The following is a 22,742-nucleotide window of genomic DNA, read 5'->3' as shown; positions in this document are numbered from 1 at the left end:
AACTCTTTCTCTAGCAAAGCAAGGCATGGAGCCAGAAGAGAGCAGTCCTCATACTGTGGAGGATCTTAGGGGCTCTGCCACTGCACCTTCTGCACAGGGAGTCCAGCCACACACTCAGAGATGGAAGAAAGATATAGATCAAGCAAACCTGTGACGAAAAAAAGAAAGAAACCAGGCAAACCACTATGGACGTATTTCTGAAAATTGTGACACCTCCTCAAGAAGAGCCGCAGGTAGGTCCTTCAGTAGGTATTCCAAGAGAAGGTACTGTTATCGTAGGAGAGGACAGCTCCATGCGTGTTATTGCCCCTGAAGACCTTCCAGTGGGTCAAGATGTGGAAGTAGAAGACAATGATATTGATGATCCTGACCTAGGCTAATGCTCTCATTCTCTTCAGGGGAAGTCCCAGTTCCCTACTGGGCTTTTGGGACCCTCTGTGACCTGTCCCCCTGCAGACCTTTTCCCTCCCACCTACTCCTTGCACTTTACTCACATTGAATTCTTCAGTTTCCCACGGATACTCTGCCCATGAGGTTTACTCTCTGGGAAGCCCATATGCTGGGCACTTGGCCAAACTCCATTTGGGCTCCCTGAGGTGAATCAGACATAGATCCTGCTGGAAGAGCATGGTCCAGCTTGGAAGACAAGATAGGGACCTAACTATAGCACAGTCACCTGCTCAGAGGTACAAAAGAAGGACATTCACAGCACAGCACATGCTCACCTGCTGCTGGCACTATCAGGACAGCATCCTGAAGGAGGCAGCGTCTAACAGGGCCCCAGGGCGCATGGCTCTGACCGCAAGAAATGGAGAGGAGGCATTCCAGACAGAAGGAAGCTGGAGTGTTAGGGACATCCAAGAGAGAGGTGGGGAGTAAGGCTGGGGAGTGGGGAGTTCTGGGACCATTTCCCATTGGTGCATTTTGCTCTGTGTCTCCAAACTTAAACATCCCCCCAGCTCATGGCCTGGAAAGCAGTCAGCTCTGATAATAGAATGCTCTGCTAACGAGACTTTCTCCTCTTTTGCGAGCTTTGGGCCTTGGCTGGCTGGCCAGTGGCTGTTTCTTATTTTCCTCATTAGTCCAAGCTATAATAGGAGAGTTTAACCCATTCACACTTAATGTAATTATTGATAAGGAAGGATTTACTTCTGCCATTTATCAATTTTTTTTGTACATCTATTTTTTTGTTCAAATCCTCCTTTATTGATGTTTTTTGTATTATGTTGAATTTTTTTTCCCTTTTCTCCCCAAAACCCCCCAGTACATAGTTGTGTATTTTTAGTTGTGGGTCCTTCTAGTTGTGGCACGTGGGATGCCACCTCAGCATGGCCTGATGAGTGGCACCATGTCTGTGCCCAGGATCTGAACCAGCGAAACCCCGGGCCACAGAAGCAGAGCGCGCGAACCCAACCACTCGGCCACAGGGCCGGCCCTTAAGTTGAATTTTTTATGTACCATTTTGATTCCCTCTTCTTTCCTCTTCCATATATTTATCCTTTTCTTAGTGGTTACTTTGGGAATTACAATTAACATCTTAAACTTATAATAACCTAGTTTGAATAATATCAGTTTAGTTTCAATAGTACACGCTCTGCTCTTATACATTTCTGTTTCTCCTCTTTACACTGTTATCACAGATTACATCTGTATACATTGTGTGCCTGTTAAGATAAATTTATAACTTTTATGTTTCTTTTAAATCATGTAAGAAAAGACAAAACAAGGGGCCAGCCCAGTGGTGTAGTGGTTAAGTTCATATGCTCCACTTCAGTAGCCCAGGGTTCAGGGGTTTGGATCCCAGGCACAGACCTATGCACCACTCATCAAGCCATGCTGTGGTGGCGTCCAACATAAAATATAGGAAGATTAGCACAGATGTTAGCTCAGAGCCAATCTTCCTCACACACACACAAAGACACAACAGAACAACAATATCTTTTATGTTTACCTATGTAGTTACATTTATCAGTATTATTTCTTCTTATGGCTCTGAGTTAGTGTCATGTCTTTTCATTTCAGCCTGAACAACTCCCTTTTCTTGTAGGGCAGGTGTACTGGTAATGAATTTCCTCTGCTTTTGTTCATCTGGAAATATCTTAATTTCTCCTTCATTTTTGAAGGATAGTTCTGTTGGATACAAAATTCTCAGTTGATAGTTTTTTCCTTTCAGGACTTTAAATATGTCATCCTTACAGCCTTCTGGCCTCCATGATTTCTGATGAGAAATCGGCTGTTAAAATTTTATTTAGGATCCATTGCATATGACAAGTTGCTTTTCTTGCTTTCAATTTCTTTAGATTTTGACAATTTGACTACATAATGTGTCTTAGTGTGGATCTCGGAGTTTATCCTCCTTGGAGTTCACTGAGCTTCTTAGATGTGTTGATTCACCAGGATTAGGAAGTTTTTGGCCACCAAAATTTTTAAAATGTCTTGTTCCTCTCTCTCTCTCTATTCTTCTGGGACTCCTATGAAGTGTATTTTGGCATGCTTAATGTATCCCACAGGTCCCTCAGGCCGTGTTTACCTTTCTTCATTCTTTCCTCTTTCTGTTCTTCAGACTGAATAATTTCAGTTGTCTTACCTTCAGCTTCCTGATCTTTTCTTCTGCTTACTCACATCTGCTGCTAAACCCCTCTAATAAATTTTTCATTTCAGTTAGTGTACTTTTCTGTTGCAGAATTTACTTGGTTCCTTTTTTATAATTTCTCTTTCTTGATATTCTCATTTTGTTCAGACACTGTATTCCCAATTTCCTTTAGTTCTCAGTCCATGATTACTTTTAGCTTCTTGAATATATTTAGGGCAGCTGATTTAAATTTTCTTTTTTTTTTAAGATTTTTAAAAATTTTTCCTTTTTCTCCCCAAAGCCCCCTGGTACACAGTTGTGTATTTTTATTCATGGGTCCTTCTAGTTGTGGCATGTGGGATGCCACCTCAGCATGACTTGATGAGCGGTGCCATGTCCACACCTAGGATCCAAACCAGTGAAACCCTGGGCCACTGCAGTGGAGCATGCAAACTTAACCACTTGGCCACAGGGCTGGCCTCAGTATCTTTGACTACTAATTCCAAAGTCTGAGCTCTTCCTGGGATGGTTTCAGTCAAATTCTTTTTTTCCTGTGAATAGGCCACATTTTCCTGTTTCTTTCTATGTTTTGTAATTTTTTTGTTGAGAAATGAACATTCTGAGTATTATAATATGGTATTCCAGAAATCTGATTCTCCCACTCCTTAGGGATTGCTGACTGTTGCTTGTTGAGAGCTGGAATTGTCCATTTGTGAGTATGCCACTCACTTAGGAAAGACCGGCAGCCCATTCCTTCATGAAGTACTTCTCCATACAGTTAGGTTCCAGAGTTCGAAAAGGGTTGATTCTAATCACTTTTTCCAACTCAATGGTTGACCTGGTAGAGGGACTGACCGCTAAAGCTTCCTATTCTGTCATTTTGTATGACATCACTACGGTCTATAGTTTTTCTAATTTAAATGTCAGTGACCCAGTCCAATTTTTAGACCTTGACCAAACTCATTCAAGCCCTTGAATCTCTGCTAATCCTCTCAGCAGAAAATGCCAGGTACATGCATATTCTTTGGATATAAGGTATGATTTGTTTTCTAGTTTTGGTAAAGGATCAGGATGAGTCACTCTTTCCTTAAATGTAACTCCTTCCTTAAATCTCTTGTAACCACAGAAGACTACCATAGGAAAGGATTCGGTATGCGGGAGAAGACAATGATAATCTAATACAATAGCACAGACTCAAAACATCAAACTAGTGACTCTTGGGTTTAAGCAATGTTCAAAATACTAGAAGTGAAATGTAATATTAAGAGGCAGCTGACAAGGAGCATGACATAGAATTTACTTCAAGAATCTTTATTCTGGGAACAAATGCCCAGGGCTCTGAAACTGCAGCTGGAGTTAATACTTTTTTTTTTTTTTAAAGATTGGCACCGGAGCTAACAACTGTTGCCAATCTTTCTTTTTTTTTCCTTCTCCCCAAAGCCCCCCCAGTACACAGTTGGATATTCTAGTTGTGAGTGCCTCTGACTGTGCTATGTGGGATGCCACCTCAGCATGGCTTGATGAGCGGTGCCGTGTCGGTGCCCAGGATGTGAACTGGCGAAACCCTGGGCACCAAAGCAGAGCGTGCAAACTTAACCACTCAGCCATGAGGCTGGCCCCTGGAGTTAATACTTATAATTACTCTGTGCCCAGCACACATTAGAATCTTAAATATTTGCTAAAATACTTAGCTTCTTTTGTCTTAATAGAAGCATCTTTCAGGAAGAATACATAAGAAAGGATAAAAAGAACGCTCCATGCAGGGAAGGTACTTAGCTCTCACTCCAGAAACCTTCTCTAAAACATGCCTTTTTTGAGGCAATTAATTTGTATTAGCAGGGTAAGCCAGGAGTTACAATGTTTGGGAAACTGATGTTCTAACAGTCAGCAATTCCCATCAAACAAGTTGTACCTCCAACAACAGCCAAACTTCATCAACAACTGACCACTCAGTGGCATTGAATATGACGTGATCATTGGTGAGCAGCAACAGGGGAAGTTGAGAACCTCTATTCTGTATCACCAGAAATTGATACAGACCAGGGTACCACACCATGCCAGAACTGCCCAGGCATCTTTGGTTAACTCTTTTTTCAGGAGCAGTTAGCCCTGCTTCCCCTTTCACTGAGTCTGCTGTAGTTGCCCATGCCCACTCCCCATCTGTTCAAAGCCCGTCAAATAGGCTTCCTTGCTTTTATAATCACAACCATACATCAGACTCATGCTACTTTAGTTGCAAATCCTTTCAACCAGAATGAGCTCCCTCATATTTTCTTGTCATTTCCTTTTAAATATACAAATATGGATATATTATCATGAGAAAATGTGGTTAACGTGAAAATGAGAGTACCACAAAACTATTTGCTTTCAGCCACATCACAGTACTTCCTATCTGGGCTACTGAATAATAACATACCTGGACAATGCAAAGCCCACCATACGTGAAATCCATTGAGTGGTTCTGCACACCATGCTAGCTTTCTTATTGTATGTATTCAGTCGCAATTCTTTTCTATCATTTTCAAGGCCTATCACCATCTCAAATCAATTGTCTAAAATCAATCACTGCCAAGAACCTAGATAGCCTGCTTCCAGGTCCTGCTACTTCAACATATTTGGGAGATCACAGGTCCACTTCTCTCCCTTTGATGCATCTCTCTCAGCCAAGAAAACCCACGTGGGGAAAAAACCCCTGCCCCTCCTTCAAAACACATAAATACATACCAGGCAGACTTACATGCATTATTAGTGAACGTTCTAAAATGTAGATTTTTTTTTTTAAAGTAGGATACAGAACAAGTTATGCTCCCATTGTGTTTATTAGGTTGAATCCTATGAAGATGTCATTTTTGCAGGTCAAAACCAAGCAATTTTATAGGGCTGACCACTGTCTCTAGGTAAGGTGGGACAAAGATTTGTTTTCAAGGTTTCCTTTTTATACTTGATTTATCAAGTATATTGTTACCTATTCACAATGAAAAATGAATACTTATCTAGAAGCCTACTATCAAATCTTTTTTCATACTACATCATCCCCTTTTGTAGGTGGCTCTTCATGTGTCACATAGCCAAACAAAAGAATTCCTCTAGGACAAGAACTATCTCACTCCTTTGGCATTTCCCTACCATAGCAGCCAGCACAATGCACCCTTTGGGTGCTTGCACATCTGACTGACTACACTTCCACTTCCCTGTGTCACCAGGGGTAGAACCTGGTGTTCTCTACCACAGCAGTGGGAAACAGAAAAACCAACTCACGTCTCAGATTCTTACATGCACTGTTTGATTTTGGCCTGTGAACAACCACAGGTGAAGTTACTCGTAACTGTGTACACCATCAGCCCAGAGAAGGGGTACATTACAGGGCTGGCCAACACAAGTTACTCCTCACCACCCCACCCCCCCAACACACAAGGGGAATCTCTCTCATACTGCCTCACCTCTCCTAAGAGAATCCTGGTCCCAAGGTTCCACCCTTCACAGGGACAGCACTCCCTCCCTACCCCCTACCCCCGGGAGATCGTGGGTGCTCTACAATCCACATGATTTTATGTGCTCACAGAACTGTAAGCCGCAGAAGGCTGCTACTTGCCAAGGGCAGCTGATCAGCCACATGTAGACAAGACGTCACAAAACAACATGCAGACATGATTAGCTATACCTTTAGGAGATAACAAGCAAGAGAAAAAAAAAGGAAGTATTGGCTGCAGTGTACTTTTTCCCTGTCTAAAAGGCAACGGTTTTTCCCAATTCAGACTGCTAATGTTCCTTCAAAAGCCCTGAAAATAAAGACTGACCTCATGGTCTACTCTTTATCTATGAAAATTAACTAATCCTCTCTTTATCTGTTACTATTAATAAAAAGAAAAGAAACATTTTTAATGGACGCCAAGCCTGGGACATTCCTATGAAATCTTCTATTAACAACCCTCCACCAGGAATGAAAAAGAAATCTAATTTGTCAAAGTTAGACAAGAACAGTTAACAGTAAAAATCCACCTGGGGCCGGCCCCATAACTGAGTGGTTAAGCTCACGCGCTCTGCTTCTGCGGCCCAGGGTTTCACCGATTCAGATCCTGGGCGAGGACATGGCACCACTCATTAGGCCACGCTGAGGCAGCGTCCCACAAGCCACAACCAGAGGCACTCACAACTAGAATCTACAACTATGTACTGGGGGACCTTGGGGAGAAGAATAAAAAAAAGATTGGCAACAGTTGTTAGCCCAGGTGCCAATCTTTAAAAAAAAAATCCACTTAGAGTGCAGATTGTGAAGCAACTGTGTATGTTCAAGCACCACTGGAAGCAAAACACAAAATACTTAAAATCTTCATGAAAATAATTTGAAACCTAATACTTGCTTTCCAAAGTAATTTTTCAATCCATTACATAAGGCAGTAGGGATACAAGGATTAAAATTATGTACCATTGCCCCACCATACCCGAGGCTCCTCGGGGGTCAGGAACTGGGTTTCCTACTGTTTGTACAGCTACTGCCTTGCTCGAGGCTTGGAACACGGTAGGTGCTCAATAAAATCCACTGCCTGAATAAGCACTTACACAGTATTTGTCCCAGCTACAATGGGGAGGGAGGGAGGGAGGGGGTTCTAGCTTCTTCCTCTGCCAGAGCACTTTAGGAAAGGCTTTCTCTAAATTTCTTGATGAATCAGTCGGCCAGACAAACTGATTAAGGGACCAGGGACAAGAGGTAGAAAGAGTACCAATTTAATCAGAAGCAAACATGTACTTGAGCCTAACTTCAACAGAGTTCTATGAAAGATGGAAAAGTGCCTAGCTTATCAAAATGCATTATGAAGCAGAAGCAAATAAGAAAGTGGTACTATCCCAGAGACAAAGAATGGAACAGAAGAGTTAAAAAAGACACATGTAGGTGGGAAATTAATGTGTGATAAAAAAAAATAATCAGTGAGGAAAGGATGACAATACAATGAAATACTGGGACAACTATGCATTTGGAAAAAGATTCTAACATCACATCATACAGAAGAATTCCAAATGTGCTCAGTATTAGAAAAAAACATTGTCTTTATTGACCTAGGGATGGGGAAGACCTAAGTATAATTTGAAATCCAGAAAACAAAACAAAACAGACTGACAGATGTGACTACAGAAAAACTATACTACAAAAACACACCATTAGGGGCCCGCCCAGTGGCACAGCAGTTAAGTGTGCACGTTCCGCTTTGGCAGCCTGTGGGTTCGCTGGTTCGGATCCCGGGTGCAGACATGGCACCGCTTGGCAAGCCATGCTGTGGTAGGCATCCCACATATAGAGGAAGATGGGCACGGATGTTAGCTCAGGGCCAGTGTTCCTCAGCAAAAAGAGGCTAATCTTCCTCAAAACAAAAACAAAAAAACATCATCAATCAAACCAAGTCAACAGAAAAAAGGAAAACAGCCAGGAACATTTACAACATGAAAAAGGGTCAATATTCTTGCTATATAAAAAGTTTAGGTGAAAAAAAAGCCACTTAGGCTTTAGAGAACAAGAGACAATTCACAAAAGAAAAATAAACTTAATCTAGGGGCTGGCCGGTGGCACAGTGGTTAAGTGCACACATTCCACTTTGGCGGCCCGGGGTTCAGACGTGGTTTGGATCCCGGGTGCAGACATGGTACCACTTGGCACGTCATGCTGTGGCAGGCGTCCCACATATAACGTGGAGGAAGATGGGCATGGATGTTAGCTCAGGGCCAGTCTTCCTCAGCAAAAAGAGGAGGATTGGCAGCAGTTAGCTCAGGGCTAATCTTCCTCAAAAAAACAAAAAAGCTTAACCTATTTATCAAAGAAATTGAAATGTTAAACAATGAGGCATCATTTAAATTTTTCCCACTAGTTAAACTGGCAACAATTAAGAAAAGTGACATTGGCAACTAAATAAACAGGATCCTTAAACTACAAATGTTAAGTACACAGCCTTCCTGGAGGCAGGAAGGTAATGAATACCAAATTTTAAGCACTAAATCTTAAGAAAATGGTCAGATAAGAGGACAAAGATGAACATTAAATAATTTTCTTAAAAAGAAAAGTTGGAAGTAACCAAAATGTTCATTTAGAGGATGATTAAACTATGGTAAATACAATTTACACAGCCATTAAAAACAGCATGTACCAAAAAAAATAGTGTCTAGTATATACAGTGAATTTTTTAAAAGCAAGTTACAGAACAGTATGTACTATATGATTCCATTTAAATGTAAAGATCTAAGTCTAGTAGCTGGCCCTGTGGTGTAGTGGTTAAGTTCACCCACTCAGCTTTGGCAGCCTGAGGTTCGCAGGTTTGGATCCCAGGTGTGGACCTACACATTGCTCATCAAGCCATGCTGTGGTGGTGTCCCACATACAAAATAGAGGAAGACTGGCACAGATGTTAGCTCAGAGACAATCCGCCTCACCAAAAAAAAATAAAATTAAAAGTTTGAAAGTACAGTCACCAAATTATCCAGAAGAATGATAGAGAACTATTCACTTTAAAACTTCTATACTGCTTCTGTAATTTAGAAACAAGTCCACTTTAGGAAAAATCTAGCCACTTAGGAGTGAGGTCACCCTTGCCCCTCATAAAGAAGTGAATGAGCAGGGCTCCATGTAGGTGATAGCTTCTGAAATGGCTGAAAGGGTCCTTTAAGTTTTTGATGGTGTCATCTTGCCAGTTAGGATATTGCAAAAGCCACTGCAATATGACCAAGAGCCAAAAAAAGTCAAAAGATGAAAGAATCTTGAGGACAGCTAATCCACTATTCTCATTTTTCAGAAGTGGAAACTGAAGCTTAGACACTCACTTGAGAGCCATACTGTGACCCTGCTTAAGGAAACCTCTATGATCCTATCTTCTGATCCACTGATTTCAGACAATGTGAGGAATTTACAGATATTTCTTTTTTCAGCCTGAGAATATAACAGATGTTGTGTATATGTATCTATCAAAAGCCATTTGGGGAATATATTTTTAGTTCTCTCTTTAAATGGTTCAATTTTAGGGGAAAACAGATAAATCAGTCTAGCGTCTACCTTGAAGACCCTCTCCTGGGGTTGGTAAGAGAAGTGACTCAGTGAAAGGTGTGAACAGCATGGGCTGAGATGGCCAGGAAAAGTTTTGAAGATGGAGCTGGTAGTACCTGAGACAGGCAGGATGTCAACAGCAGAAAACCGAAATGAAGGGAAATGGCAGGAAGCAAGTTGAAGGAAGCAGGGAACAAAGTGTGGTAAAGCAACTCAGGGCAACACGGAGTCTGCATCAGAAGAAGGACAAAGCAAGGAAGACAAGCTGGGGACAGTCTGTGGAAGACCACAACCAAGGGCAATTAAAAAAACATACGGTTCTGTGGATAGGGAAGGAAAAGGACCTAAGAAGTACTTTAAGACTACAGTATCTGCTGACACTTGACAAGAAAGATCTGTGTCCGCTGGGGGTGAGGTAGCAGTAAAAAGACATCTAGGGAGTCTACAGGATTCCAACACTGAAAAACGTGGAAGGCAAGGGAGGGCTCAGACTCAATCGTGTCTTTCATTATCTACTCAATGCAAAGGACATTTCAAGGCACATGAATTGAGGTTACCACATTTATCATTTAAAAGAAATAGATTTCTCAGGATAGGAAGGTGATTTGTGAGTCAATATGATGGGCAACTTGGTATTCTTTTTAGAATTTAAATTACCAGCTTCCTTGGAACAAGAATCTACAAATGAGGCATTCTTTCCCCCAACAGCTATTACCTGTTAAAGCAAGCCAGTGTAAAACTACCCCCATCTTCCAAATATTTCCAACTCTGCACTTTCTAAGTCCACGGCAGAGCCACATTTCTTGGTCTCTTGTGTGGTGTGACTCATTGTGACCAGTGAGTTGGAAGCAGAAGTGACATGTCATTTCTGGTCTGGAATATTTAACTGCAGGAGCAAGACCCTCCAATAGTTCTTTTCCCCTTTGCCAAGAGAGCCAGCAATATTCCCTTTCAATGCTGCTCCTTCAGCTAGAGTAAGAATGATGCAGAGCCCCTGGAAAACCTATGCTGAACATGCTGCATGAGCAGAAAATGAACCTATGTTGTTTTCGGCTATTTTGAGTTATTTGTTACTACAGAATAACCTAGCCTATTCAGTCTGATACTGCTTGAAAATTCATTACCTGGAAATTTACATTTCAAAAGAAACAGAAGAGGTCAAAGCATCCTTCTTTAAAATAAAACTGAACAATAAAATTTAAAAAGGCGGGCTGGCCCTGTGGCCCAGCGGTTAAGTTCGTGCGCTCCGCAGCCCAGTGTTTCGTTGGTTCGAATCCTGGGCACGGACATGGCACTGCTCATCGGGCCACGCTGGGGCAGCATCCCACATGCCACAACTTGAAGGACCCACAACGAAGAATATACCACTATGTACCGGGGGGCTTTGGGGAGAAAAAGGAAAAATAAAATAAAATGAAATAAAATAAAATCTTAAAAAACAAATTTTTAAAGGCTTTCTTCCATAGAAGATGCCATTCTTCTCATCACTATTAGAATTAAAGAAACATGGACTTGCAGTGCTAGTGCTGGTCCCACTATTCAGGGGCTCCATGATACTGAGTACGTCCTTTCAGGCTGTTTCCTCATTTGAAAAAAGATGGTGACAGGCCAAATGCTGCTCAGTTTGAACTTTGAAGTGAAGCTTAAACAAGGTAACAGTTGAGCTCTATAAAATGTAAACTAATTGTTTATATATATGCTTCGTCCCAGGTATCACATTCATGTGAAGAGGGAAAAAAACTAAGGCAACTTTCACAAAGAAGCAAGTTCTTTGGAAAGCAATTCTTGTCAAGGGGACTTTGCAGCCTAGATCAACAGATTCTTGAATATGATGCTCCCCTGTTCTCAAGCTTTTTAAACGCAGGTGCCAAACCAAGAGCTAAGAGTCTTTACGAAGAGACCAGGAAGATGGTGCCTTTATTTTTTTTTGGTAAGACAGCCTGGAAAGCAGATAGCTAGTAAAGCAGGCAGTTACATAGAACTATTTTCAATAGCTCAAAGCTTCTGCTACCAACCTTAGATTATCTCAGATATTTACCCAGTAAAATAGATTGCCCATAAATTGCTAAGAGGAACCCACAATGGGCTGGCTGGCTGAAAAGGAAAACCAAACTGTTCTCTTTCTCCACCCCCCCATCCCACCAAACCAGCTCCTACTTTTAACCTGTGTTAAAGGCACTTCTGACGAAGCACCTCTTTGAAGGTTCAAGCACAACATTTGTATTTCAGTCCTAGCCCCACTAATCTCTTACTGTCTAAGTAAATTATAACATCAAAGTCATTCCTCAACCATAATTGGAGCATCATCTGCCTTACTCAACAGGGTTGTGAGGTTCAAGTGAGAGGATTACGCCCTATCCTAGCATGATCCAGTGAAGTATCACAATGTTAAACATAAACCCTTCAACATGGCATTGGAGAGCTCCCCCTCTCCCAGTCTGGCCTTCATACAGTTTTCCCAAATCGGATCCTGCAGTCCCTCCATCTGCCTTACCATTTCCCTACTTTCATTCACTTGCTTATGCCATTGCCTCCAACTATAACAGCTTCCCCAAATCTCCCCTGCATATCAATTTATTCAAAAATCTACTCGGCACCCACTTAGCCCAGCCATTGAACACTTCTAGCATTTTCTTTAAGCTATTTTTATAACTCTCATCTGTCTTTTTACAATTACAGTCATGCACCATATAATGATGTTTTTGGTCAATGACAGACCGCATATACAATGGTGGTCCCGTAAGATTAGTAGCACACAGCCTAGGTGTGTAGTAGGCTGTACCATCCAGGTTTGTGTAAGTGCACTCTGTGATGTTCACACGACGACAAAATCTCCTAATGACCCATTTCTCAGAACGTAGCCCCCTTGTTAAGCGACACACAACTATATTTCTAAACCTCCAGTGCTCGATTCTATACTCGCCACAGCTACCAACTGTTTTCTTATAGTAGACAAGAAAAATCTGTCAAATGAACACAGAACCCATAGTTTATTATTCAGTAAAGCTATACATATTAATCACTGGCCCAGAAGCATAACTTACATACTACAAATAGTAATTTACTGTGCAAAGTTACAACTAAAATCTTTTTTTAAGTTTACTAAGTAATATTTCAAAATCCATCCTAGAATAATGATTCATCCTTGCCCTTAAGGAGCTTAGAGGGGGGGAGTGGCAAAGTCATGTAATATTATTCCAACCAAACTAAGGTCTACAGTGGATGTACAAAGCTGAGGATCACTCTGCCAGAAAGCTGTTAGCCAAACACCAACTAATATCTAAATGGTCACTAAGAACAGGCAAAATAGACCTACTTCTAGTATGTGTATGGCGGAATCCAATATTTTAAGGACTCAAATGTCAAACCAAAGAGGAGTTTGAATGAAAGCACTGTCTACTATGCCCAGATTTATACTCCACAGATGACACTTGTGGGCCAATTCCACCACCAGGAATGAGTCCAGATTATAAATGCAAAATCTAATCCTCAAGGGCAACTACGGATGGATATCTGCTCATTAGACTGACGCCATTCCGCTTTACTAACCCAATAGATTTAAGAAGTATTTACAAGAGGTAGTCTCAAACACATACTGCTCCAGAAACAACCTATTCACCCCCTCAAGGATTGCGTATGTGGTACATGGGGCCATAAACAAACAGGCTCCCACCAAAGTGGCAAAAATGAAAAAGAAAGAAAATAACAAGTGTTAGCAAAAAATGTGGAATATTTGGAACTCTCATACACTCCTGGTGGGAGCGTAAACTGGTACAACTCTGGAAAGCTGGCAGTATCTACCAAAGTGTAACAGATACTGCTATGGGCTGAATTGTGTCACCCCAAATTCATACGCTGAAGCCCTAACCTCCAGTGCCTCAGAATATGACGGTATTTGGAGATGAGGCCTTTAAAGAGGTGACTAATGTTAAATGAGGCTTTGAGGGTGGGCCCTAATCAATAAGACTGATGTTCTTCTAAGAAGAGGCAATTACGATGCAGACTCATAGAGAAGACAGACCACGTGAGGACACAGAGAAAAAGCCACCTACAAGCCGAGAAAGACGCCTCTAAAGAAATCAACCCTACTCACACCTCGATCTCAGATTTGCAGCCTCCAGTATTATGAGAAAATAAATTTTTGTTAAGTCACTCATTCTGTGGTATTTGTTACAGCAGCCCTAGCAGAAGAATGCAGATACATACCCCAAAAGTCAGCCTTTCCATTCTTTGGTATTAACCTAATGGAAATGTGTACATATATTCATTAAAAGACAGACACAAGAATATTCATGCAGCATTACCTGTAACAGCCATAAACTACAAGCTACCCAAATGCCCAATGGTAAGTTAATAAATAAATTATATCACATTATGGAATACTAGTAAGCAATGAAAATGGAGTTACAACTGCACTCAACACAAAATCTCACAAACACTGAGTCAAAGAAACCAGATAACAGGGGCCAGCCCAGTGGGATAGCAGTTAAGTTCACATGCTCCACTTCAGCAGCCTAGAGCTCACGGGCCCGGATCCTGGGCATGGACCTGGCACTGTTAGTCAAGCGTCTGTGGCGGCATCCCACATAAAATACAGCAAGACTGGCACAGATGTTAGCTCGGCGACAATCTTCTTCAAGCAAAAAGAGGAAGACTGGCAAGAGATGTTAGCTCAGGGCCAATCTTCCTCACACACACACACTAACAGAGAGGAGTACACAGTGTATGATTCCATTTATACGAAGTCCAAATCAGGCAAAATTAAACTATAGTGTTAAAAATCGGCAGATTCATTACTCTAGGAGGGAGTGATACTGACCTGAAGGAGGCAAACGGCGGCTTTTGAGTTTATGAAAATTCTCCAAGTTGTTCACTCATTTGCACACTTTTCTGCATGTATGTTCTACTTCAAAGTTTACTAAATTATAGAAATGACAAGTTACTTAAAAATAAGGGCAGCACTTTACGTATCCAGCGTCACATGGCAAATAAACCTTACTCTGGAATTGGATGCACCAGGTTCTTCATGTGTTGCCATTAAACTTTTGAAAAATACAGCTAGTCTCATGATGCCCAGGAAATGATCTCTAGCTTCCCATCACTGAGTGTTTACCAGGAGAGGGCCCGCAGGTCAAATGAGCCAAGAACATCCAGTCCCCTCCACAGTTAAATTCTTACACCATATTTTTTCATTTGATTTCATTAAAGGAAGGTACTAAGTATACATTCACAGGAAGAAAATACCAGTTAACACTTTGGTCTTCCTCTGGGTAGGGCACTGAATTTTTCTTTTTACTTCTGTATTTTCCTAGCTTCTTTTTTTCTTTCTTTCTTTTTTTATTTTTAAAGAATTGACTTTTTTAATAATCAGCAAAAGAGAAATGTCACTTTAAATAAAAGGTAATGGAAGAAGTATTTCATAAGGAGTCAAATGTTGTGGCTTTTACGGCAATCGTGTAGAACCAAACAGGCAGGCTGGCGCGTCAGAAAGAGCAGCAGGTTGTGCTTCAGCAGACCTGGATCAAGCACGCGAGCAGCTGGGCCACCTGAGCACCCAGCCTCAGCGATCTAAGGCGGAAATACAGAAACGGCTACTGTCTAAGCCTAGAGTTGCGAGCACCAAATAAATCCCTTTGTAAACTGTAAGCACTATACAAATATTAAAAAGCATTTAGAGACAAACATTGTGTAGCAAGGTTTCTACAACACAGTAATGCTCTTTAACAACCATCAACTGAGCAGCACAGTCAGAGGATTTAAGAGTGGCTCTTAACCTGCGGGCTGCCCAGATGACCCACAGTTATTTCAGGGGTCCCCAGATCTGTAAGTGCGTGGAGAATTGTTGGTAAACTGACTACCATCTGTAAGAGGTACTATTTTTCATAAAGTCTATGCTGTTATGACTAGGTTTTTTAAACGTTAATTCATAGCAGCTTTGCCATATACTCTCAAATAACAAACTAAAAAGTTTATCAAATGGAAATAAATTTTTTTAATTACATACAAAGATCGGAAATCAATGATGTAACAATTTACTTCACAATGTAATTTTTTTTTTCTTTAAAGATGGGCACCTGAGCTAACAGCTGTTGCCAATCTTTTTTTTTTCTTTCTCCTTTTTCTCCCCAAATTCCCCCAGTACATAGTTGCATATTGTAGTTGTGGGTCCTTCTAGTTGTGGCACGCGGGACGCCGCCTCAGTGTGGCCTGATGAGTGGTGCCGTGTCCGTACCCAGGATCCCAACCAGCAAAACCCCGGGCCGCTGCAGTGGAGTGCGTAAACTTAACTACTCAGCCACGGGGCCGGCCCCACAATGTAATTTTTAAAGGATTTCCAAACTGAGCTGAATAACTCCAGGAAAGCCAGCAGTAAGAAGCAAACAAGCATCTTTACTTGAAAGGGTGGGAGGGAACACAGAAGCTCCTTCACAGTATCTGGCAGCAGCCACACAGCAAGCCCATCTGAGAGACAAGCAAGGTTACAGAATTCCTAATACTGCCCAGGTCCCCAGGTTTCAATACGCTTCCTCAGATTGGCTCTGTCCGATCGCAAACAGTCCTAGGCAACCAGGAAATGGACAAGATAAATCAGTCAGACTGATCTCCACGATAGTGGTGACATCACCACAACAGAGCCCCAGGCGAGGCCTGAGGTTCCCTGCATTAAGTTCTGCATCTTCTGACAAGTGAGCACGGCCAATACTGTATGTCACCACTGGAGCCAACTCCCAAGCTTTCTTCCTCCCCCACAGAGACATTCTGCAAGTAGCTATTCTTACATTTGTTTTTGAAATCACAGCCTGGAGTACTAAAATTGAAACTAGTGAGAAACATTGCTGAAAAGTCTGTTCTGATTTCACCCACCACATCTCTTTTAGCTTTGATTCACAAATCATACTGACCAAAGTCACCATTAGGAAGTATTAAAACATAAATGCAAACCATTTTTGTGTTTAATGCTATACATGCGAAGGAAAAAGCAGAAAATAGACGGCTGATGTGTGTGTGTGTGGGGGGGGCCCACAGTTAATTTCTAGACTTCAGTCTCCTTCAGAGGATGACATCAGTGCCAAGGGGAACCACTGTTCAGCCTTACTCAGGAGGACTCCTCCTCCTTACTTCCTGGGAAAACCTTGCCTATAACTCCCAGTGCAATTCTTCTCAGCCACGTTTGTTGAATTAATAGATGGAAAGTTAGGCAATTTATCATAGAATAAGGGTAAATATTTATTTCAAATCTCAGAAAGGAACAGTACATAAGATGACTGTCACAAGTATGTGGTCTGGGTCTGCTACACCTTTGCATGGAAAGATTAATGCTAAATATAAGGGCAAAAATTGTATTATTACAGATCTCTTTGGAGATTTATTAAAAGCTAATCAAATAACCAAAACTTTCTTGCTTCACTTGGCAGTGGGGTCAGAAATCAGATTCAAAGGCACACTTTACTTTAAAGCAATGTTCTTTCATTATGGGGTTTGGGGGTGTTAAAAACAAGACAACAGGCCTAAAATGGAGTCACTTATGCTAAGCCCCACGTCATCAAACCAAGACTTAATTACAGTTTCACCTCTCCCAAATGGAACCCTAAGCCAGTTAACCAGGAATCACCTGGTCAGCACCAGTTAGGTAATCTGCCTGATACATGCCTGCCATCCTCCAGAGAAAAGTAACTTTGCTACAATCAATCCACTCTTTACTAGTATAACTTCCCTGTCCCACCCGCTTCTGTCTACAAATGTCTTTCACTTTGTCCAGCTCCCCGGAGCTCTCTTCTATCTGCTAGATGGGATGCTGCCTGAGGCATGAATCGTTGAATAAAGTCAATGAGATCTTTAAAACTTACTCAGTTGAATTTTGTTTTTAGCAAGGGCTTAAGCACAGTTGGCACACACAAAAAAAGTTGCCCCAAGTGGTTGCTAACAATCACCTGGAGGGATATACTAATAAAACTATTTTTAGAGTGCCTTCTACATTCCGCCCATTTGTTTACTCACGCAGTTCTACCACACGCAAAACGCATATTCCCTTTTAAAACAGTTGTGAGACACGGGGTGGCAGAGGGTTTTACCTATGATGACACTGGCACTGTGACTGGCAGGAGCTACACCAAACGTTCTTCATCAGCTCAAGAAAAAACCCAGCATGCCAAATGTGCCTTTGCTCAAAGAGCGCTGCAACAGCTAACATTTGCAGTGTAAAATGGCAGTGACGCCAACCCGCTTTTGAGTGAGCAAAAAAATGCCCCTAGAGCAAAGGGAGAAACTCGTGTTGAAGGCTACTCTTCAAAAGACATGATCAATTAGAAACTGTAACATTATCTCTGCCCTCTCTTCAAGAGCCAACCACACAAATGCTGTTGTTAAAATTAACAACGCCCTCAAGTTAGCACACCACCAGCCTGTCCGCACTGCTAAGGATTCACTTGCAGAGTTGAGAACTAACTCCTCTTTCCAAGAGCCTCAAGTTCCACCACCAAGCCATTCCACGACAGAATTCCCGGCCAGGATCACTCAGCATTTTTAAATTCCTTGAGGACAGGAACCATGCCTATGTCCCCGAGTCAAATTCCAACAATGCCTGATACATGGTAGACACTCAAAACACTTGGTGAATGAATGAAAAAGTGCTCAACATTACTCTCTTGTTAAGGCTACTGTACCGATTACTCACTTAAATACATTAGGCTGGGTAGCAAAGTTGAGGAAAAAAAGAAAAATGAGAACACAACAGGGTTGTGAGCACCAAGGTTTAACGGGAAGAGTATCTTGAGAAGTACTCACAACTCACTTTCCAGTTCTTACACTCAAATCTGAACAAACTCTTCCCAAATCTGAAGAGGGAAACACACTAACAGGAAACTTTATTAATCCATGGATGAGAAGTCATGCGGCTCATCAGCTGCCTCAGTCACAAGGAGGAGACAAGGGCCTGTTCTCTTGGAATCCAAAGACAAGATACACTATTCTCAACAAGAAAGAACCAACGGGCTGGACACCCATGCACTAAAGTTTTAAGAAAGGTTCACGTGGCAGGACTGCCAGGCCTCACGCATTTGACAAAAGATTTAAGTAACAAAATTTTTCAAACTTCAATTAAGTTTGAAATTCGCTATAGAGTTCTAGAGCTCCTCATCTACCCGCACTGGGTATGTCAAGTCACAACCGCCAACGGAACGTCTTCCGGCTTTACGGTGGAACTAATGTTACCAGAAGAGGCTTTCAAGTGACATCGCCAGAAAGAGGCGGAGGTACCAGGTGGTGAAAGATAAATCCCAAGCTTCAGGGGCATCTGAAGTCCCACCTCTCGAGTCTCACTGCCTGGGCTTGAATCTGCTCCACAACCTACCAGGTGTGTGACCTTGGACAAATGACTTAACCTCTCCGTTCTGTGATTTCCCTATCTATAAATGGCCGTAATGATATTATTTCAGAGGGCTGTTGTGAGAATTAAACATAATCTGTGTAAACGCCTCGCCATGCTGTCCAGCATACAACAAGCGCTCAAATGTTTGCTATTATTCTCAATTTCCCCACTTTTACGCACCCTTACGTTTCAAGCCTGAACAGAATGCAGTTAAGGGGCCCCCTGGGCGGTCGGAATTCAAACACAGCTCTACAGCCAACCACCATCCTTCCCCAGGAACTTGGAGAACTTCCTCCAGGATTCACCCTAACACGCTGGCGACAGAAGCTCCCTCCCCCGGAGCCGGGGGCGTCTCCCAGGTGACGCTGCACGTGACCTGACTCACGCGGCGACTCGGCGGCCGCCCGGGAACCCTCTCCCTGACAGGGCAGGCTGTCCACCTGAAGTGACGGCTGGGGCCGGCTCGGCCCTGGGCGCCCGCGTCCCCCACCGGCGGCGGGCGGGGTCGGCCCCGACACCCTCCGGCTCGCCGCTCCCGGGAGCTCCAGGGCCCAGCGGCCGCCCGAGTCAGAAAACCTCCAGTCTCCCGTCCTGACGCCGCCAATACACAGGGCGTCCGCGACCGCCGGCCCAGGTCGGCACCCCGGCTGCAGGGCACACCCGGGGACCTCTGACCTCTCCGCCGGGCGCGGCCCGGCCTGCTCCCGAGCCCCGAGCGACGCAGCCGCCCCGCGAGGCCTAGGCTAGGCCCGCAACCTGCCCAACAGAGGGCCGACGCGAGGCCCTGCGCCCCAGGGCCGCGGAGGGGGATGGGGCCAGGCCGCCGGCCGGGCTGGGCCCGCCGCTCACCGCGGCCTCTCCGCTGGGGCTCCGGGCCGGGCGCGTCGCGAGGGCTCCCGCCGAGGATAAGATGCAAAAGCGGACAAGGGGCAGACAAGTCCAAGTTCCGGTCGCAGGGGACTCCTCCACGCTCCCCAAGCCACCAACGCCGCCGCTGCCGCCGCCTCGGGCTTTATGGCCAAGACTCCAGCTCCGCTCCCACTTCCGCCACCGCCGCCGCCCCGAGCGGAAGTACCTGTCACGAGACGTTCGACGCCAAGGGTGCGGGGGAGGAGCCCCGCCTCAACCTTGCGTCACGTTCGGGCTGCCTCCGGCCAGGGTCCGGGTCACGTGGTGCAAACATGTCTGCCTCCAAGTACTTGTTGCCATCTTTGAGGCTCATGCAAGCAGCAGGACGGCGCCATGTTGAACCCACGAACCCATGCCTCAGCCATGCCCTGTTTGCCCGGAATAAAGAATGCCAGGGGAGAGAGGACAAAGGTAAACTGGCCCTTCCAGTAGTGTCCCTCTCGAGAAGGCACTGATCAGTCAACCAAGTAGTCCTACTATGTATCCTGAGCTCTTCAGGATCAATAAAGCTTGCTCTAGGAACGGGCTCTCCCTGGGAGAAATTATTGAGTAGTGGGAGACAGGACAGTGGTTATTTGATAAATTCATAGCAGGGTAAGGAAGGGCACTCAAATTTACTGAGCACCTGCTGCGCACCCATACTACATCTTTGGATCGTCTCCATTTGTCCTTACTTTAACCACTTAGGAAAGATTATTTTCACCATTTTGCAAATAGGGAACTGGGACCCAGCACAAAGGGGTAGACCAGGGATGTAAACTAAGGTCTGTCTAATGTCAATGTGTGTGATCTTTCTAGTAGACGGCAGCTTACTGCACCAATTGTGTAGCAGGGTGATAGAGACACCCAGGTGAGTTAGACCACACCAGAACACTTTAGCAGAAGAGAGAGTCCAAGAAAGTACAAAAAGAACTCAAGGCTCTCTGAGCTTGCTACCAAAAAGGACGCAATAAAGTCGTACCCTGTAGAGCTCTCAGGAGGGTAGGGCACCCTACCAAGGACCAGCTCCATCTGAACACATTAAGACCAACTCGGAACTTTATCTCCATCTTCAACAACACGTTCTTCTCATACTCTTTTCCTATCGTGGTTCATACAAACTTCATTCTTTCAGTTTCTTGGTCCAAAAACTTTGGAATCATTCTTGACTCCTGTAGTGGGTTGAATAGTGACCCCTAAAAAGATATGTCCACAAACTGGAATATGTGGATGTGACCTGATTTGGAAAAAGAGCATTTGCAGATGTAATTAAGGATCTCGAGATGAGATCATCCTCGATTGTTCAGGTGGGCACTAAATCCAATGACAAGTGTCCTCATAAGAGGCACACAGAGAAGAGAAGGCCATGTAAAGAAGGAGTCAGAAATTGGAGTGAGTAGCCACAAGCCAAAGAAGGCTGACAGCCACCAGAAGCTGAAAGAGGAAAACAAAGGGGCAGGAGCACTTTGATTTTGGACTTTTGTCTTTGAGACGTATTTGAGAGGGTACATTTCTGTTGTTTTAAGTCACCAGGCTTGTGGCGATTTGTTACCACAGTCCTAGGAAATTAATTCAGCTCCCCTCTCTATTACTTGTACCCCTTGTCCATAGCCTTCAAAAGATATCCAGAATGTGACTACTTCTTACTATCTCTGCCACTACAGTCTGGTCTGAACCTCCATCACTTCTCACCTGGATTATCGCAACAACCTTGGTTTCCTGCTCCCACCACATCCCCTATCAATTCTCAACACAGCAGCCAGAGTAATTCTGTAACAATGTCAAACCATGTCATTCTTCTGCTCAAACTCTTTCCATAGGTCAGAGTAAAAACTAAAGGCCTTATAAGCAAAATGTCCTACCCCATCTGACCCACAAATACCTCTCTGTCCTCATCTCCTTCTAATGTCCCCTCTGATCAGTCTGCTCAAACTATACTAGTTTAAGAAAAGAGAAGATACATATCTAACTCTGACTTTTGCAGTTGAATTTCTTTCTGTCTTCCCACGTGGCCACCCTCTCACTTTCCTCAGGTCTTGACTGAAATGTCATCTTCTCAGTGACAATGACCCTCCCTGTTTAAAACTGAAGTCCCCCTTCCTAACATCACTAGACACAAAACACCTCCTTGCTTTCTCCCTTCCTGCTTTGTTCTTTCGTTATATTGCTCATTTGCTTATCGTCCATCTCCTCCACTGAAAAACCGTTCCATAAGGGCAGGGATTCTTGTCTGTCTCTTTCACTGCTATATCCCTGATTCCTAGAATAGTGCTGGGGCACAGCAGGTGCTCAGTAAGTACCATTTACAGAGTATTAAGGAGAATGGAAATTGGACTCAGTCTCAAAGGCCAAGAATTAGGGTAATTCTACCCCATCCTGCAGCCATTCAAAATGCTGGTTTGAAGATAAAGTGGCAACTAGAGAACACAAGAAGAGGCAGAGCACAAAAATAAGGAGGCCTGTGAGCCCCAAGCCTTCTAAGAAGCAGACTGAGAAGGATATTGAGATGCCATCATGGGATATTTCTTATGAAAAAGAAAGGACAACTCAGAAGAAACCTATGAGCCAAGAAGGTGGAGTCAAAAGCTGCAGAGACTCATTTCCAGGGAACAGGATTGGACCCTAGTCAAAAAACTGACAATGTGTGCCTATCTGGATTTCAAAATTGCTATGACCCAGTAGTAGCTGTGTCACTCCTGTTTTCCCCTTTTTGAACAGAAGTGTCTGCTCTGGTTATCTTATGCTTGTCAACTCTCTTGAGTCTGTGAAGAGCAGAAAGCATGTCTGTGGCTCACATTTCTTCAGATTAAGAGAAACAGCACTCAAGAAGCTGTTCTTGAGAAACCATAGCTGGGAGTTGGCCCGTGGCACAGTGGCTAAGATTGCATGCT

General features: G+C 43.4%; 1 protein-coding gene across 2 annotated transcripts in view; it reads right to left on the bottom strand.

Moving 5' to 3' along the window:
• Positions 1 to 20,069, bottom strand: part of RAB7A (RAB7A, member RAS oncogene family) — a 53,419-nt gene extending 33,350 nt beyond the window's left edge. Inside the window, exons 1-2 of one of the 2 annotated variants that reach the window (XM_044753903.2) lie at positions 19,813 to 20,036; positions 14,416 to 14,514 (exon numbers count right to left, since the gene is read on the bottom strand). The gene's annotated coding sequence lies outside the window, so the exon portion shown is untranslated. Of the gene's footprint in view, positions 1 to 14,415; positions 14,515 to 19,812 lie in introns of both variants that reach the window. The other variant, XM_014846117.3, reaches the window with a different exon arrangement.
• Positions 20,070 to 22,742: the final 2,673 nt, after the last annotated feature.

The sequence above is a fragment of the Equus asinus genome, chromosome 21 (assembly GCF_041296235.1).
Source record: "Equus asinus isolate D_3611 breed Donkey chromosome 21, EquAss-T2T_v2, whole genome shotgun sequence".
NCBI lineage: Eukaryota > Metazoa > Chordata > Mammalia > Perissodactyla > Equidae > Equus > Equus asinus.
The sequence above is the reverse complement of the archived record's forward strand: the minus strand, read 5'-3'. Positions and strand labels throughout refer to the sequence as shown.